This window comes from Lacerta agilis, chromosome 3, assembly GCF_009819535.1.
Source record: "Lacerta agilis isolate rLacAgi1 chromosome 3, rLacAgi1.pri, whole genome shotgun sequence".
Classification (NCBI taxonomy): domain Eukaryota; kingdom Metazoa; phylum Chordata; class Lepidosauria; order Squamata; family Lacertidae; genus Lacerta; species Lacerta agilis.
The window spans coordinates 115,730,789-115,749,124 of NC_046314.1; the positions used below are offsets into that span (position 1 = coordinate 115,730,789).

Genomic DNA, 18,336 nt, shown 5'->3' on the forward strand with positions numbered 1-18,336 from the left:
CAAGTGCCCCCCCCCCCGGTGGCTGTTAAGGGTCAAAGACAGGGTGGCTTTTGGGGTCTTGTCTCTTTGAGATACTCCAGAGACTTATTTCCAGGCACAGGTATGGCTTTGCAGATAACTCACCTTAGCTGCGCTTGCAGCAACGCCTGTCTCCCGAACACTTCCCAATCTCTTTCTCGCCTTTGTTGCAGGTTTTTCTGCAGCTGCCCCCATTATTTTGGCAGTCCTGGGTGGGACGTTGAGCTCCGGTGAAATCTGTAAGGCAAAGCAAAGAGAAAATCAAATTGAGAGAGAGAGAAAGACAGACAGAAAGAAAGAGGAGGAAGGAGCAGGAGAGGATCTACCTGGGAAGGTTCCTCTAGAACGCATGGAGGGCACCAGGTTGGGGGAGACTGGTGCAGGATGAATGCAGGGAAGGGACTGGGATAGAGAGTGAGACCCTTCCCCTCCCCCTGCACCCCCAGAAGGCAATCAATGGCATCCTTGGGCCACTGGCAAACTTGGAGAGAGAAGTTTTCTTGCCCAGGAAAGTGGCCCACTCTCTTCTTCACCACAAAGCTGAATGCACTGAAATGTGTTATTACAGATTTTATAGCAACAGCTTCTTTGGATGAGATTCCATACTTTAGGGATTGGGTTGGCAATCGGATCCTAAGAGCCAAAGGGACCCCATGTGGTCCATCAACCTGGTCTCACAGTGGCCAATGAGATGCCCCATTTGGAAAGCTCTCAAGGGGGACAGAGGGGCAAGAGAATTCCCAACCCCCCCATCCCTTTGGGATTCCCTGCAAGTGGTGTTCAGAGGGAGGTTTAAAAGGAACAAAGCTAAGAACTGTGGAGCTCAGAGAAGGAGCATCTGAGAAGAAGGCCATACCTGGAGCCAGCAGCATCAAGAAGAGGACGGCAACAGAGAAGAGGCAGAAGATCTTCATGGCTGGAGGTTGGTGGGAATCCTGGAGATGCTGAAGCCAAGTGGAAGAGCAGTTGACTGGGGAAGAAGAGGTCCCCCTACTTATAGGTGGATGGAGGACTGTTGAAACCTTGTGGGAAGGCAAATGTCTTTTACAGGATAGATGTCGCAAGCCCTGCAGGGAAGAAGAACATAAGAGTCGTCTGGATTTGAGTAATGCTCTTTTGCAAAACTACATATGGGAAGAAAGACCACAAACCTGTGTAGCGTCACTGACTGTCAAAGAGAGGTGATTGGGTTGTTTCTAAAATGTTTTCATCGCTGAAGGAATTTCCCAAGAATGCCTTGAAAATACAGATATTTTATTTCTTGGAGGAGAGGGCTATCAGGGCTACTGGCCATAATGGCTCTGTCCACTGTTGGCGTCTGTAGGCCCCTGTAGGCCAGTTCTCAGAATCAGAAGCGAGGGGGTTGCGGTTACGCCCATTCGTGTTTCTTTTGGCTTCTGGTTATTCCTCTGATAACAAGATGCTCAAATCCTGCAGGCCGTTGGCCTGATCCAGCAAAGTTCTTCTAATGCCCTTTGCAGAGTTAAAGTTTATTCAGATGATGTAATTTTAAAAAAAGGTCCTTCAAACACAGTGGTAGCTGCCACCTTAGATGGTTTTGAAAAGGCCTTCTTTGTGGGATACAGGTGGCTGCCGGTCACAACTGTGGTCCTAAGTGCCATTTCCAGGAAGAGGTATGAATAAGCCAGCATAGCAAGTTGCCATTGAAAGGCATATCAAGTCATGAGTTTGCCCAATCTGCTTTTAAAGCCTTGCAACTTGCTGGTCATCACTGCCTCTTGTTGAAGTGAGTTCCGCAGATTAACTATATGCTGAATAAAAAAGTCCTTTCTTTTATCTCTCCTGAATCTCCAGACATTCAGCTTCACCCGATGTCCCCATCAGACTCCTCTATGAATCCACCTTACCTCCCTTAATGAAACACCTGCGTCTCTTCCCCCTTTCCCCACACTCAACCTGCCCCACAGATTCAGCTGCTTGACAGCCTTGGCATTATGGAGAGCATTGTCATTGCTCAACCAAGCACAGCCAGGGCAAAGGGTGTCTCTGATGTTCCCATATATATCCATGGAAATGGCATGTGGAAATGAATTTCATCCAGGGGAATTGCCCTGCCAAAATCTGCAGATCAGGCAAAATTACATACAGACATGTTATCGGGAGAAATGCTGATGAGTTTTCTTGAGAACTGTTTTGTTCTTAAAGGCAAACTGAAATGGAACTGTGGAAAACTCAACTGCAGCCTGGAAAAGGAGACACTGTGAGAAACCAAAATTGATCAAATTGCCCAATGCTCTCATTTTTGCTTCTGTTTTCAGTTTGTTCTGTATTTTAGCGGCTGGGCCGATGTTGCTTCTATCCTTTGAGCAAATCTTTTGTGGACAGATTAAAGCAGGGCATGAATTTTTAAAATAAGAATGAATAGATTTCCAGTGGCAGGTGAGTGTGGTGCTCCCCAGGAGTTTTGTTTAAATGCAAGCTTATTTAGGGGGACTTTTGAGCCTGCTCCTTCCAACACCTTAAACTGGGCCCTGTAGTTCACTGGCAGCCAGAGCATTGGTTTCAGGAGCAATGTTACAAAGTCCCACTGGCGTGTCCAAGATGTAGTGATGTCCACAAAACTGGATGATTTTAAGAGAGGGTTAGGCCAATTCCTGGAAGGGAGGGTGAGCACAGCCCAAAGGCCTTCCCAGAGGGTCTCCACCAGTTCCCATCGAAGAAAAGGAAGCAGGGGAATGTCAATTATGGCAGAAAGTGAGAACGGCCTTCTTGAAGTCACTGTTGGGATGGGGACCAAAGAGGGAAGATGGAAAGTGGACTGGATATTATATAAGGATTATATGGAAAATATTATAACAAGAAAATAATCATAACACACTGCAGAATTACTCAGCAGTATATGTTATGACGTGAGATTATGTAAGGTAGTGAGAATAATTTAGTAGAGTGAGAAAATGCAGTTACAAGGATAGGAAACCTTGGAATGAATGGAAGTTTGATTCAAGGCACAGAGGATTTAAATAATCTTGGGATAATATTGATATGTTATTATCACTATCATATGTTTATGTTTTATATCTATGCTATCTTTTTTTATGTATGAATGTAACATAGTATGTGTTGATGACGAGATATAACAGAAAAGCCAAACGACAAAACAAAGGGGGAAGACCAGAGATCTGGACAGTCACAAATCACAACTCACACCTGTCCACATCATAGCCTTTGCAACCTCATGCCTCAGATGTTTTGGACTACAACTCCCATCACCCCCAGCATTCAGGAGAACCATGTGAGGCTGAGGCTGAGGGAAACTTTTCCAACTTTACAATCTTCTTCTTTACGTGAGGTGACCAGAACTGTGCAGGATTCCAAATGTGGTCACACCATAGATTTGCAAAATGGCAAGATGATATTGGCAGTTCACATTTCCTATCCTTTTCCTAATGATCCCTTGCATGGAGTCCATCTTTTTCACAGCTGCTGCACAAGCGGGCCACATCTTCTTGGACCTCTTAACTATGACTCCAAGGTCTCATTGCTAGTCCGTCACCACCAGTTCACACCCCATGAGGGTACACCAAGAGCCTGCTGGCTCTGGACCCCTAATGTTTGTTGACACTTGAGGGCCTTCACACCAAGCTATCCAGTTTTCCTTCAGTAATCCCCATGTGTGTTAATGAAGTCATAGTCCTGCTCTCTTCTGACTTGGTCAGACCCCAACTAAAGTCGTGTGCCCAGTTCTGGGCACCACCATTTAAAAAGGATGTTGACAAGCCAGAAGGTATGTAGAGGAGGGCAACCAAGAGGATCCAGGCTCTGGGAGTGAAGCCTGATGAGGAATGGTGGAATGGAGGAATGGGGTAGGTCCTGCTTAGCTTGGATAAAATGAGATCTGAGAGCCATCTTCAAATATCTCAGGGGCTGCCCCATGAAAGAGAGAGCAGACTTGCTTTATCCTACTCCAGAAGGTATGGCCCAAACCAATGGATTCAGATTCCATGAATGGAGATTCTGACTGAACATTAGAAAGATCTTTCTGAGGGTAAGACTTGTTTGACAGTGGAATGGACTCCCTCAGAAGTTGGTGGATTCTACTTCAGTGTGGATTTTCAAGCAGAGATTGGGTGGCCACCTGTCAGGAATTCTTTAACGTGGACTAGATCACTCTCAGGGTCCCTTCCAACTCTCCAATTCCAGGATTCTATGATAAATGCCATTTTGCTCCATTTTGACCTGGCATTGCTGTCCCCCACTCTAACCAATCTCCGCCCCCCCTCCTTCTGATCTGGGCCAATTCCCAATTCCACTGTGTTTCACAGAAGCAGCTGCCTGTTACTTCACACACCTTTGCTGCCTGTGGACATTCGATGATCATGGAGCAATATTTGTCTGACTTGGAGCCAGACATGGTGAGGAAACAGAACTCAGCGGTGAGACCACATCCTCCTCACCTTGCCTGCTGCATCTTGCACTTCGGTCTCTTGGGAAAAGATGCTGAAGACATCCCATGTCTGTGTAGGTTGCAAAAGATGAGCAGGTGCCCTCTAAGTTCCACAGGACAGGACACAGCACAGACCAACAGCTCACGACCGGCACTAATAATCCTCCTTCATAATTATATGAGAGTGTGATCCTCATTTTTGAGCCCTCATACCAATGCCTGCCATTGCCAACAATATCAAAACCAAGTGTTGATTCAACACTACAATAAAATGCAAACAGCACAACACACACATTCAGACCATTCAGGAAAAGAGGGTTAAACTTGCCCTTTCTTTGGAAAAATGGATATGGAGTCTCATTGAAGGGAAATGGCACAGTTTGGTGCTGAAATGATTGGGTTGTTTCCAAGGATGCTATCCTGTTCAGGCAAGAGATTTCTGCTTGGTATAGGACATTTCCCTCCTCTCCCCGGAAGACTCCCTCAGGCACCCACAAAATCTGTTCTAAAGATTGGAATGACTGTCCAGGACAGATTCTGGTGGTTTAGGACATTGTTTCCCTGCATGAGGTGCAGGGGAAGGGTGCTGAGTTTTGTCCTTGCACTAGGCGCCACTGAAATTTGAAAGACCAACATTCACCACTGTCCAGGGAGAGGAGAGGAATCAGGGTTCAATTTGTGAATTTGGAGACAGGCCATTGACTTGCAGGTGGTGGTGAGAAAGCCCAGGTGGAAATGATGGTATGAGATGTGGATCTGAAGGACTTAGCATGAGAAGAGCCCTGTAACGGACCAGCCCAAAGACCTGTCTAGTCCAACACCCCTTGCTCTTTCCCACAAGCTCACACTCCCTTTTGTAAACCAATGACAGGATGTTTTCACAAGCAAGCTGCATAGAAATGCAAAAGCTCCCACCAGCCTCAGCCTCAAATGGTCCTGCATGGGGCGATGGGACTAGTAGTCCCAATCAACTGGAAGGCTGGCACCAGGTTGGTGAAGGCTGTGATGTGACCTGTGTCCGGATCTCCCATCTTCCCCCTTTGGTCCGCATCCCAACAAGGACTTTCAGACTTGTGTTCTCACTCTCTGCCACAGTGGACATTTCTTTTGTTGTCCACCAGCATTACACTTTCCATTCTGAAGTTAGGAATGGAGTACTTGATTTGGAAGACGACAATCAGGCATCTAAACAACATGACCAGTCCAACGAAGTTGATGTTGAAGAATCATTGCTTCAACACCGGCGAGGGGGCAATAGCAAAGAACCTTCAGCATCCAAAATAAACCAAAAATGGATATTAATTTACAGTATTTACAAATAAGCCCATTGTTTTTTGGACCTTATCAAACATTGAAATGCCAAGTTGAAGCAAACTGTAAGAATCTCTAAGAAGATCTACCTTTCAATTTTCCCGCTATTTCTCCTCCAAATACAGAAAAAGAAAGGAATGACCTCAAAAGATGCTCAGAAATCACACTGTCATTCTTCAATGGATTGCTTGCCAGTGGAGTCCCCTTTGAGTTTTTGCCAGGGAAATGGGAGACATTCAATTCAGCTGGCAATTAAATACCTGCCCAGCTAATTTGCACTTTCCACAACAATATGGAAACCAGAACAGAATCAACCTCCCAAACTGACTCTTGAATTTTCCAAGGCGGTTTTCCAGTCACATAACCCATTCAGTGGGGTAGCAGTAGCCATTGATAACCAACAAATAAAAGCCTTTCAAAACTGTCTAATTTGGTGGCACTATCTCCTGCAGGAACAAACTCCATTCTTTAACTGTGTGCTGTGAAGGATCTTTTAAAAATGCATTAACTGAAGAAACCTTAACTCTGCAAAGGGCATAAGGAGATCCGTGCTGGATCAGATGAGCAGCCTACAAGTCCTTGTTGAGAATGGTAACAAGAAGGCTCCCAGATACACACATGTGAGAAACAGCCATGCCCTCGCTTGTTATTGTGAGGAACTGGAGTTCAGAGACCTTCAGACTCCAGCAGTGGAGGGGAGACAGAGCCCTGGGGGCCAGGAGCCCTGATAGCCCTCTCCTCCAAGAACGTGTTTTTCCTCTATTAATTTCATGGTGAACTCGGTGCATAGCTGGGAAATTAATTCTCCAATGGCATAGTTTCAGAAACAACTCTCTCTGAATCTCTTTGCCTGTCAGTGACACTAGCCTGGTTTGTGGTCATTCTTCCATATGTGGTTTTGCAGAAGAGCATTACTCAAATCCAGGCAGCAATTCTCATCTTCGTCTGCTCCGCAGGGTTTGTGACATCTATCTTGTAAAAGACATTTGGTTTCCCACAAGGTTTCATCAGTCCTCCATCCACCTATAAGTAGGGGGACCTCTCCTTTCCCAGCCAACTGCTCTTCCACTTGGCTTCAGCATCTCCAGGATTCCCGCCAACCTCCAGCCATGAAGATCTTCTGCCTCCTCTCTGTTGCCGTCCTCTTCTTGATGCTGCTGGCTCCAGGTATGGCCTTCTTCTCAGATGCTTCTTCTCTGAGCTCCACAGATCTCAGCTTTATTCCTTTTAAACCTGCCTCTGAACACCACTTGCAGGGAATCCCAAAGGGATGGGGGGGGAATTCTCTTGCCCCTCTGTCCCCCTTGAGAGCTTCCCAAATGGGGCATTTGGTTGGCCACTGTGAAACCAAGTTGATGGACTAGATGAGTCCCCTTTGGCCTGATCCAGCAGCCAGGCTCTTGGGATTTGATTGCCATCCCAATCTTAAAATATGGGATCTGATCCAAAGAAGCTGTTGCTATAAAATCTGTAATAACACATTTCAGTGCATTCAGCTTTGTGGTGGGGAAGACAGCGGGCCAGTTTCCTGGGCAAAGGGGCTTCTCTATCCAAGGTTTCTAGTGGCCCCCAGGGAAGCGAGTGACTGCCTTGGGTCAGCTCCCCTGATGAAGGCGCTGGGGGGGAAGGGTCTCACTCAGCATCCCAGCCCCCTTTCCTGCATTCATCCTGCACCAGCCTCCCTCAACCTGGTGCCCTCCAGATGTCCTGGCTAGCGGGATTGTTGAGGAACAAAGGGTTGTTATGTACTGAGTTGAATAGGATCCAAAATGCAGCTGTCTGATTGGTCCTAGAACAATAGGATCCAGAATGCAGCAGTCTGATTGATCCGCAGGAGCCAGCCAATCCAGCTCCAGGTGGAAGTGAATCCACAACCCGATTGGCATACAGGAGTATCCCGGACAGGGTGGAAGGTATAGAAGGCCAGTCCTGGGAGATGGAGCAGCCTTACCAGGTAGCTTATCTCCTTGGGAATTGCACCTCCCTCTCTTAGTTTGCTTTTCTCTTCGCTTTCCCCTACAGATTTCACCGGAGCTCAACGTCCCACCCAGGATTGCCAGAACAATGGAGGCAGCTGCAGAAAAACCTGCAACAAAGGCGAGAAAGAGATTGGGAAGTGTTCGGGAGACAGGCGTTGCTGCAAGCGCAGCTAAGGTGAGTTATATGCAAAGCCATACCTGTGTCTGGGAATCAGTCTCTGGGGCATCTCAAAGAGACACAACCCCAAAGGCTGGAGAGTTACAGCTCTGCTTCTTCCCCCTGTCTGTGACCCTTAACAACCAATGGGGGGCACTTGCTAGATTCTCCTGAATTCACTGTTTTGGGATGTTGACAATTCCCTGATGGCATTTGGAGCCACTTGACTCCAGCAGCTTAGAAAAGAGAAGCCGGAGAACTGCGCTCTATGTGGAATATGCTATTCAGAAGCATAAAGGGCAGCCTTTGTCAATCAGGTGGCCACCAGATGTTTTGGATTATCAGCCCCAGACAGTGCAGGGAGTCATTTGGGTTCAGGATGGAGACCTCTCCCGACCTCTGCACATTCAGAAGGTCACACTTTAACCAACTCTAACCAGCTGAGCCAACTCTCCCTCCCCCATGAAATCTCAACACTTATAGCATCCGGCTCTTTGATCTTCAGGGGGTTCCTGGCCTGTTTTGAGCATCCTCCCACCCATATTCACAGTGTTTCCTCTCATTTTCTTTTAACTCTACAGCAGACCCATCACACATAATCTCTGACAAAAGGAAGACCACCCTGTTTCTTCTCTGGAGATGCAACTGCCTTGACTAGACCTCTGCAGAAACTCTTTGCTCATTGCTGCTTTTGCTTCTGAAGACGATTCTGAGAAGGATCCATCCCTGCCCAATCCTTTCTGCCTGTTTACTCCAGAGCAAGTCCTGCTGTGCTCAATGAGGCTGACATATTTGTAACTGGGTTTAGGATGGGATTTGCCTGCTCATTGGCTTTAGCTTTTCCTTTCAATAAATGCAAGCATTGGAAATCTCTGTGTGGGTGCCTTGTATGAAAAGGGGCGCTGGGTTGGGGTGGGAGCTCTGCAAATTCCTCTCCATACTGTGACTTTTATTTGGTGTGGGAGTAACTGACAGGATTGCTGTACAACACTGTAGAATTGGGAATTGGCCCAGTTCTGAAGGAGGTTCAGGGGGGCAGTTGGAGGGGGAGGGAAGCAATGCTAGACCCAACTGGCTGACTGAACGAACCCAAAGGGTGCTCATCAATGGCTCCTCTTCATCCTGGAGAGAAGTGACTAGTGGGGTGCCACAGGGTTCTGTCTTGGGCCCAGTCTTATTCAACATCTTTATCAATGACTTGGATGATGGGCTTGAGGGCATCCTGATCAAGTTTGCAGATGACACCAAATTGGGAGGGGTGGCTAATACCCCAGAGGACAGGATCACACTTCAAAATGACCTTAACAGATTAGAGAACTGGGCCAAAGCAAACAAGATGAATTTTAACAGGGAGAAATGTAAAGTACTACACTTGGGCAAAAAAAATGAAAGGCACAAATACAGGATGGGTGACACAGTGTTCTCGAAGCGACTGGCATGGTTGGACAGTGTTCTCGAAGCGACTGGCATGAGTTTGGCCAAACTGCGGGAGGCAGTGGAGGATAGGGGTGCCTGGCGTGCTCTGGTCCATGGGGCCACGAAGAGTCGGACATGACTGAACGACTGAACAACAACAACAACAACAAAGGGACCCTACGTGGCTCAAAAATATGTATAAATATATCACAACACATTAAACATTAAAAGCTTCCCTATACAGGACTGGATGTTTAATAAACAGGAGTTGAGCACCTCACCTTCAAGGAAACTGAATTCTGGGCAAACACTGAAACTCAGCTCAGCAATTTGGGTGCAGTGTAGCAATATTATCAAGGAATCCTCACATGCATTGTTTGGCCATTTTCTCCAGCTGCATCCTTGAGTTTGTTCACACAGAAAGGGATGTCTTTGGTTTTGCTGCTCTCCAATCCCATCCACTGTCCCCCGATATCACCTTCTGATCTGGGCTAATTCCCAAGTTCACTGTGCTTTATCTGGCAGTTGCTTTACCCAACTTTGCTGCCTGTGGGCATCCGATGGAGCAACACTTGTCTGTTTACTTGAAGCAAGACCAGGTGGAGAAATGGGACTTAGTCATGTGACCACGTGTTCCCAACCTTGCTGAGTTGGCAGTTCAGGCTTTTGGGAAAGAATGCTGAAGACATTTCATTTGGACCCATCTCTGTGGAGATTGCAAAAAACCAGCAACTGCCTTCCAACTGTTACAGGCAAAGCCCACGACTGGCATTGAAACTTCTCCCCATTCTCCAAAATTAAAATAAAAAGCCTTGCCCTCACCTTTGGCTGCCCATTTTTTGAAGCAGAGGTTGGATGGGAACCAGTCAGAGATTCCTGCATTGCAGGGATTGGACTAGATGACTCTTGGGGTATCTTCCGACCCTGAAGCTCTATGCGTCTATGATTCTGTGGTCTTTGGCTGGTCCTTGGCACATGAACCTCAGGGCTTGCTACATCCATCTTGCAAATGACGGTTGGCATCCCACAAGATTTCATCAGTCCTCCAGCCACCCATAAGATGACAGACTTCTACTTCCCCAGTCAATTGCTCTTCAACTTGGCTTCTGGTACCTCCAGGATTCCCACCAACCTCCAGCCATGAAGATCTTCTGCCTCCTCTCTGTTGCTGTCCTCTTCTTGATGCTGCTGGCTCCAGGTATGGCCTTCTTCTCACATGCTTCTTCTCTGAGCTCCACAACTCTCAGCTTTATTCCTTTTAAACCTGCCTCTGAAAACCACTTGCTGTGACTCCCAAAGGGGTGGGATCTTGCCCCTCTGTCCTCCTGGAGAGTTTCCCAAATGGGGCTTTTGGTTGGACACTGTGAGAAGAGGATGCTGGACTGGATGCGCCCCTTTTGGCCAGATCCATCAGTCAAGCTCTTCTCATTACCTCATTTATATGATCCACAGAAGCTCTTGCTTTCAAATCTGTAATAATGCGCTTCAGCAAACTCAGCTTTGCAGTGGGTAAAAGAACGGGCCAGTTTCCTGGGCAAGGGGGCTTCTCTCTCCCAGTTTCCAAGTGGCTGCCCAGGGAAGCCAGTGGCTCTGAGGCAGCCTTCCCTACCACCTTGGCTCAGATCCTGAAGGTGCAGGGAGACAGCAGAAGGGACTGACTCTCTGCTCCAGCCCCACATTCTTCCTGCACCAGCTTTCCCCAACCTGCTGCCCTCCAGGTGTCCAAGCCATCAGGGCCATCATAGAAGAAGTTGTGGAAGGTGTAGAAGGACAGTCCTGCGAGACAGAGCCTCCAAAGTCTTCTTTTTCTTCCTCCAGATTTCACCAGAGCCAAAGTTGCTGTTCCGATATGTGAACGTATCGGTGGGAAATGCTTAAGATGGTGCCCGAAGCCACTTTTTAGGTGTTCAGATGTCCTAATGTGTTGTCGTTAAGGTGAGTTAATTCAAATCTTAGCTGTGCCCGAAAATTAGTCTCATGACCCCCAATTGCATGACACTCATTACTCTGTTTCTCCCTCCCCCATCCCACCTCCCTCTCTTAACCTTTACAAACACTGTGAGTGGGAATAATATTAGCGTCTGCACAGGGGATTGAAGACCCTTTCCTCCCCCCCATTGCTCCCCCCACAATGAAAGCTCTCTGACCCCTCAGCCACAACTCCCCTTAGCCTCGGAAGGAATGCCTCCATTGGCTCAAAGATCAGCTCTTCTTAGTATGAGAGGGTGGGGACTCAGTCACTGACCCTCCTCAAAAAGCAAAGGCAACAGAGACGGGCGCACTTTTGATCTCTTGCCAGCTGGAGGGGTCACTGGATAGATACAACACAACACAACACAACACAACACCACACCACACAACACAACACAACACAACACAACACAACACAACACAACACAACAACACCTTTATTTGCATAAATAAAACAATAAGCATAAAACCATCTATATGTACTGAAACATATACAATGTATAAGAATGAAAGAGGGGAGGGAGGGATCTTCAGCCACCGCTACTGTACAGACCAGAGCACCCCAGATTTTATTTCAAAAATCCTGGTCAAAAATTGGGCCATAGCTCTAGTGACTTCAGGAGAATCATCCCTCGGCAAAAAATGGACTAGGAGTTGTTTATTAGAGGGGACCCTGGGCCATAGAGAGGACATCAAAGGATCTTCACGAAAGGTATTAAAGAGAGGGCAGTCCAGAACGATGTAGTCTATAGAATCAGGTACATTCGGACCACAGATGCAGAGTATGTTCTGGAAGGGAGTGCCTCTAAACCTTCCAGATAGCACAGCGGATGGAAAGGCATTCAAGCACGCCAACATAAATACTCTGCGGTGTAATGGAGTAACCAGATCATAAAGGTAGTTAGGCGTCAGGGCCGTCTCGTCATAGGGGCTGGGTGGCGCGGTGCGCCAGGGCGCCGGGCCCCCCAGGGGCGCCTCCGCGAGCCTGCCGGCATACCGGGCGCCCCCTCCCCAACCCGCCCCCGCCCCCACAGGTGAGCTGCAAGCCGCCCGCCCTCCGGAGCCCCAGCTGGAGCGCTGGGAAGGTCGCGCAAAGCCCCGCGCCGCTCCAGCGCCACGCCCCTCATCCCCCGCTCGCCCACCCCCCCTCCCGAGGGGTGGCCAGCGTGGGTGGAGAGGCGGCATGCAGGGGGCGGCGAGGGTTGCAGCCCCAGATAGGCAGGGGAACACACAGAAGGCTGCAAAGGATGTAGTTTTTGGAATTCGTTATCTAGCAGCCTCTGCTTGATAAGCATAAAGATGTGTGATTCCTCAGATAACAAGAGGGAATCCACCGTGAAGCCTATTTGCCTAAGTTTGAAGGTAATGTCAGAAAACAAAGTAAAATTGTATTTGTCCTTTAATAAAAAAGCTAGTAGGCTTTCTGACTCTGTATTAAAGAGAATTTTCAGCCAGTATTTGAAGGTAATAACCCAGCCCCTAGTTTCTAGGAGGTGCTGGCCCAACTCTGCACACATAGCCAAGTAGGAAACACATTTTGGAACTCCTAAGATTTGCCGAAGGAAGGGTGCCTGTACACTCTCAACTTTGCTGTTGTAGTTGGTTATCCATAAAGAAGTTGGGGGACAGTTTTTGCTTTATAAGCTCTAACCGCTGCTGGCACGAACTGGTTACCACCAAGAAAATAAAAAACGTTTTATTTGTACAGCTGAGCATTTAGCTAGGATAATTGTTCTGTCACGGTGGACCACCCATTTTAAATTGTAATGAAAGGTGGTTCCTAAATATTTAAAGCATTTTACTTGTTCGATTTCTTGGTTACCAATGTGCCAACTGAGTGGGCGCCAACTTTTTGAGAACACAAGGATCTTTGATTTAGAGTAATTAATTGTTAGGTGATTCACTTGGCAATAGTTAGAGAATGCTCTTAAATATCTTTGCAGCCCGACTCTGGTGAAGGAGAGGAGAGCAGTATCGTCAGCATAAGACAGAATAAGAATTACTTTGGACCCTAACTTAGGAGGGTGGCCATTTACAGCAAGTAGCTGTTGATTCATGTCATTTAAAAATAAATTAAATAAGTGTAGGGCAAGGATACAGCCTTGTTTAACCCCTTTAGTGGTTATAAAACTAGATGATAAAAGACCATCTGGGGAAAACTTCCCCTGGCATGTATCAATCAAATCAATCAAATTTTATTAAATGGTCACAGACCAAATCGACCTCTTCAACTGGACAGTGAAGCACACACAAGACAAACAACACGAAACAACAGCATTTCGAAATTCAGATCTTAAATAAAATTAAACGTTTGCCTTCGCCTGCGCATTGTCAATGGAGAGCTCATATTCCTTGGCATGTAGTGTTAGTATGTAACTTTTTAATCAGGAAGAGTAATCAGGGATCTATCCCAGTAGCTTTCAATTTATCCCATAGCAGCCCTCTGGGAATTGAATCAAAAGCGCTTTTCAAATCACTAAAGTCCACGTATAACTTCCCCCTATCAGATTTCATGTATTTGTCTGCTAGAGATGCCAATAATAAGCAACGATCAATAGTTGATTTCTGTTTTGTAAAACCAATCTGTTCAGGGCCAATAATTCTATTCTTTTTTTATCCAGACCAGTAAATAACACTCTAAATGTTTTGAGTAGAGTTTACTTATGGTAGACAGAAGACTAATAGGGCGATAGTTGCATGGCTGTTCTGGATCACCTTTTTTGTAAATTGGAATTATTATAGAAGTCAGCCATGTTTTATATCTATAAGCGTAAGAAGGTTGGCAAGTGGTGTTGCCCACCAGTCAGCATACTTTTTCAAAATCTCAGCAGGGATCCCGTCGAAACCAGGGGCATTACCAAGTTTTAAATCATCCATCAGTTCCATGATTTCATCTGGACTTACCGGTGGCCAATTTGTAATATTTGGGGCTTCCGGCGGCGACGCAATCGCCGGGTGGTCGAGGGCTGCTTCGGGTCCGAAGCGCCCTGTCCATCCCGGGGGTCAGGAGCCCCGCTACCGCAAAGCGGGGCTCCGGTTGGGGTGCGGGAAGAGCGTCCCGCACCCTGGGCTCCCCGGCAGCGCCCGCGGAGGCTCCGAACCCTTCCCTCGCTCCCCCTGTAAAGGGGGAGTGGGGGTGAAGGGACAACCGGAGCCGGGCTTCGGGGACATGCCCCAACCGGGATGCAAATGCGGCGACAGAGCCCGCGGTGAGCGTCTAAGTTCTACCTGTGAAGAATGGAGCTAAAGGAACCCGGTGGTCGTGAGTAAAGAATTTGAGTGAAATCGTGCTTTTGGGACGATCCGGGGGGAAGGAGAAGGGCAGCCTGCCTCCCTCCCTTCGAGCTCAAGAATCTAACCAATCTGAGTGATTACTGCTACAGAACTGGCTATAATGTATTTAAAATTGACACATGAGACTGGCAAATTCTTCTTTCGGGAAGCTAATTAGAGGAAAATATCTCCATTTAAAGTTGCGGTATTTGCGCTCCAGCTCAGGAAAATGGCGACGAACAAAGAGGGGAGTAGAAATATGACACCCACTTCCTCCTCCTCTGCCAGTATGTTGGGCTTCGTCCTTGAACTGGTATTGAACTCTGGACTAACGGATGAACAGAGACTCACTGCCTTGAAGGTGGAACTGCTTTGTAGAAAAGTCAAAGTCTTGTGTGGGGGTCTGAAATGGAACCAATTGCCCACAGAGGAGGCTTTCAAAACTTTTGACACTTTGGAAGAATGCCTTGCCAAGGAGCTGAGAGGATTGATGAGTGAGCTACTTCGGAGAAGAAATTCGCTTTCTGGGGGTGGCAGCCCCAAGGCGACGTCAAGATTTTTTATATCCAGTCCCCGAGGTGTGAGCTCGGGGGCCAGGGACAGAGAATTAAGGTATTTACAAGAAGAAAAGGAATGTCACAAAGAACCGAAGAAGCTGAGAGATGATGAGATGGATACCTCTGAACTCGTGGCAAGGAGAGGTTTGGACTGTGCCTGGATCTGTGGACGTTTGGAGAGGGAAGCTACATGGAAGTTTAGTGTTGAAACCACCAGGAGAAGAATAATGGACAGAGGGGGTGTGGGGTGAAGCAATAAGTAAAACTTAAGGTGGCCTGATATGGTAAACTGAAATTGGAGGGTGAATACTGTCAACAATTTTCTGTTATATTTTTTATTTGAACATGAAAGGAGATATTTCTAGTTATCATGTTATTAGCAGCAATCTTAAGGATAGAAGAGATAGATTTGATCGAATGAGCTGTGAAGATCAGTGAGGTGGAGTATAAGTAAAGTAAATTTAAGTGGATTAAGTTTATGGAATAAGAGGATTGAGATCAAGATGTAGAGATGTATTTTTAGTAAAATGTTGAAGATATAATTGACTGTAATTATACAACTGAATTTAATTTCTTTTTTCTTTTTTAGGAGAAATGGTTATAAAATAGATTTAGGATATAAACTCGAAGGTGAAAAGGCAGGGGAAGTCAACAGTCAAGATATGGAAATAGAATTTTTTTTTTTTCTAGAAAGATGCAATAAGAAAACTTGACACTGTTTGTATTTGCTCTATGTGTTTTGCATTTGTTTAATTGTAGGTGTGGGTGTGGGTATATGTTGTTATAGAAAAATGCCAATAAATTCTTATAAAAAAAAAACAATTTGTAATATTTGAAGGGACGGGCTCATCAGCATTAAGCGAAAGGCAGGATGGGTCATTAAATATTATACAACTAGTGGTTTAAGCCCGTTAAAAAAACGGGCTAGAATATATGTGGAGGGGGCTGGCGCCCCACCCCCACCCCCTGCCAAAGCCTGCTTTAGCGGGTGGTCGGGGGGTGGAGGAGAGGCAAGCAGGGCTTCTCCGTTAAAGCGGAGAAGCCCTGCTTGCCCCCCCGCCCCCCGCCCGCCTGCCAGAGCCTGCTTTAGCGGGTGGTCGGGGGGTGGAGGAGAGGCAAGCAGGGCTTCTCCGTTAAAGCGGAGAAGCCCTGCTTGCCCCCCCCGCCCCCCGCCCGCCTGCCAAAGCCTGCTTTAGCGGGTGGGGGGGCGGGGTGGAGGAGAGGCAGCAGCGCCATGCAGGCCAACGGGGCAGGAGGGGGTCAGCAGCAACAGGCTCTCCTTGTAGCGGCGGGAGCAGCAGCGTGACCTCCCTCTTCGGCTTCCCCTCGTCCTCTGCAGTGCGGACGTTCCATTTAAACCGCCCCGCTTGAACTGCCGACGCTGCTCGTGGCCCGATGTCTCTCTGCTCCAATCCCTGTGTCCCTGGGGCACATGCTCAGTTGCGCAAACCCAGAGACACACGGACTGGACGCAGAGACACTTGCATTTTATATATATAGATAATAACCTACCACTGGATAGATATTGGGGCTATGCAAGGGCTATGCTACCCCTAGAAAAAGCTCAGAGGGTGACTGTGAGCTAAGAAGAATCCTGCAGTGCCGGAGAAGAGATCCTTGCATCCCTCGCCGATGGCAGAGGAAAGGGGGAACTCAGGGCACCAGAGGACATCATTCTATCCAGTGAGAAGCCCGGAACGGCATGGCGGCGGTAAAATTTCTATAAACTGTATGTTAACTTAATACTGACTAACGTTAAAACAGACCGAAGAAAGTGAACTGGAGAAGCGAAGAGAAAGAGGGGCAGAGGAGGACAGAGGAGAAAGAAAGAAAAAAAGCAAAGCTATTCAGGAAGCAGTAAAGAGGGTGAAGATGAAAATAATCTAATGTTGGTGTTGTTGTTTAGTCGTTTAGTCATGTCTGACTCTTCGTGACCCCATGGACCAGAGCACGCCAGGTACTCCTGTCTTCCACTGCCTCCTGCAGTTTGAACAAAATAAAATAAAAAATTCCTTCCAGTAGCACCTTAGAGACCAACTAAGTTTGTTCTTGGTATGAGCTATCGTGTGCATGCACACTTAGTCTCTAAGGTGCTACCGGAAGGAATTTTTTATTTTTTTATTTTGTTTTGACTATGGCAGACTCAAGTTGGTAGCTTTGAGAACACCGCCCAACCATCTCGTCCTCTGTCATCCCCTTCTCCTTGTGCCCTCAGTTTTTCCCAACATCAGGGTCCTTTCCAGGGAGTCTTCTCTTCTCATGAGGTGGCCAAAGTATTGGAACCTCAGCTTCAGGTTCTGTCCTTCCAGTGAGCATTCAGAGCTGATTTCCTTCAGAATGGATATGTTTGATCTTTTTGCAGTCCATGGGACTCTCAAGAGTCTCCTCCAGCACCAGAATTCAAAAGCGTCAATTCTTCAATGATCAGTCTTCTTTATGGTCCAGCTCTCACTTCCATACATTACTACTGGGAAAACCATAGCTTTAACTATACGGACCTATGTCGGCAAGTTGATGTCTCAGCTTTTTAAGATGCTGTCTAGGTTTGTCATTGCTTTTCTCCCAAGAAGCAGGCGTCTTTTAATCTCGTGACTGCTGTCACCATCTGCAGTGATCATGGAACCCAAGAAAGTGAAATCTGTCACTGCCTCCATTTCTTCCCCTTCTATTTGCCAGGAGGTGATGGGACCAGTGGCCATGATCTTAGTTTTTTTTTATGTTGAGCTTCAGACCATATTTTTCACTCTCCTCTTTCACCCTCATTAAAAGGTTCTTTAATTCCTCCTCACTTTCTGCCATCAAGGTTGTGTCATCAGCATATCTGAGGTTGTTGATACTAAGAATGTACTAAGAAGCAATTTTTGCTATGCTTGAAACATAACACAGAGGGACAAGGTGGATTCTAATGTTAAGACTGCACAAATTGAAGCTCTGTCATTAAAGAGCTGTAAAGAGAGAGGGTGAAGGAAGCTAAGATAAGAAGCCCACAGCTATTTAAAGAAGGAATAAAGCGAGCCATAGCAGTGGAGAGATAAACCACGCAAAAACAGACACACACATACACCCCTGCAAAGTAAGGAGAGCGCGCTGATGAACGGGTCGAGGTGGTGAGAAGGAGGAGTGAGGTGACGCTGGGGTCTCGGTGGAGAGTCAGAGGTGGATTGGAGTGAGACTGCAGGGAGTGGCTGATTGGAAATGGCGTTGGGAGGGACCCAAGGGGTCATCTAGTCCAACCCTCTGCAAAACAGG

At 47.1% G+C, this 18,336-nt stretch overlaps 1 long non-coding RNA gene across 1 annotated transcript; it reads left to right on the forward strand.

The window, feature by feature from the left end:
• The first annotated feature begins 6,798 nt into the window (after positions 1-6,798).
• LOC117044755 lies at positions 6,799-8,491 on the forward strand. The gene is made up of 3 exons (XR_004426343.1): positions 6,799-6,901; positions 7,757-7,888; positions 8,452-8,491. It is a non-coding gene; the product is annotated as an uncharacterized LOC117044755 (long non-coding RNA).
• Positions 8,492-18,336: the final 9,845 nt, after the last annotated feature.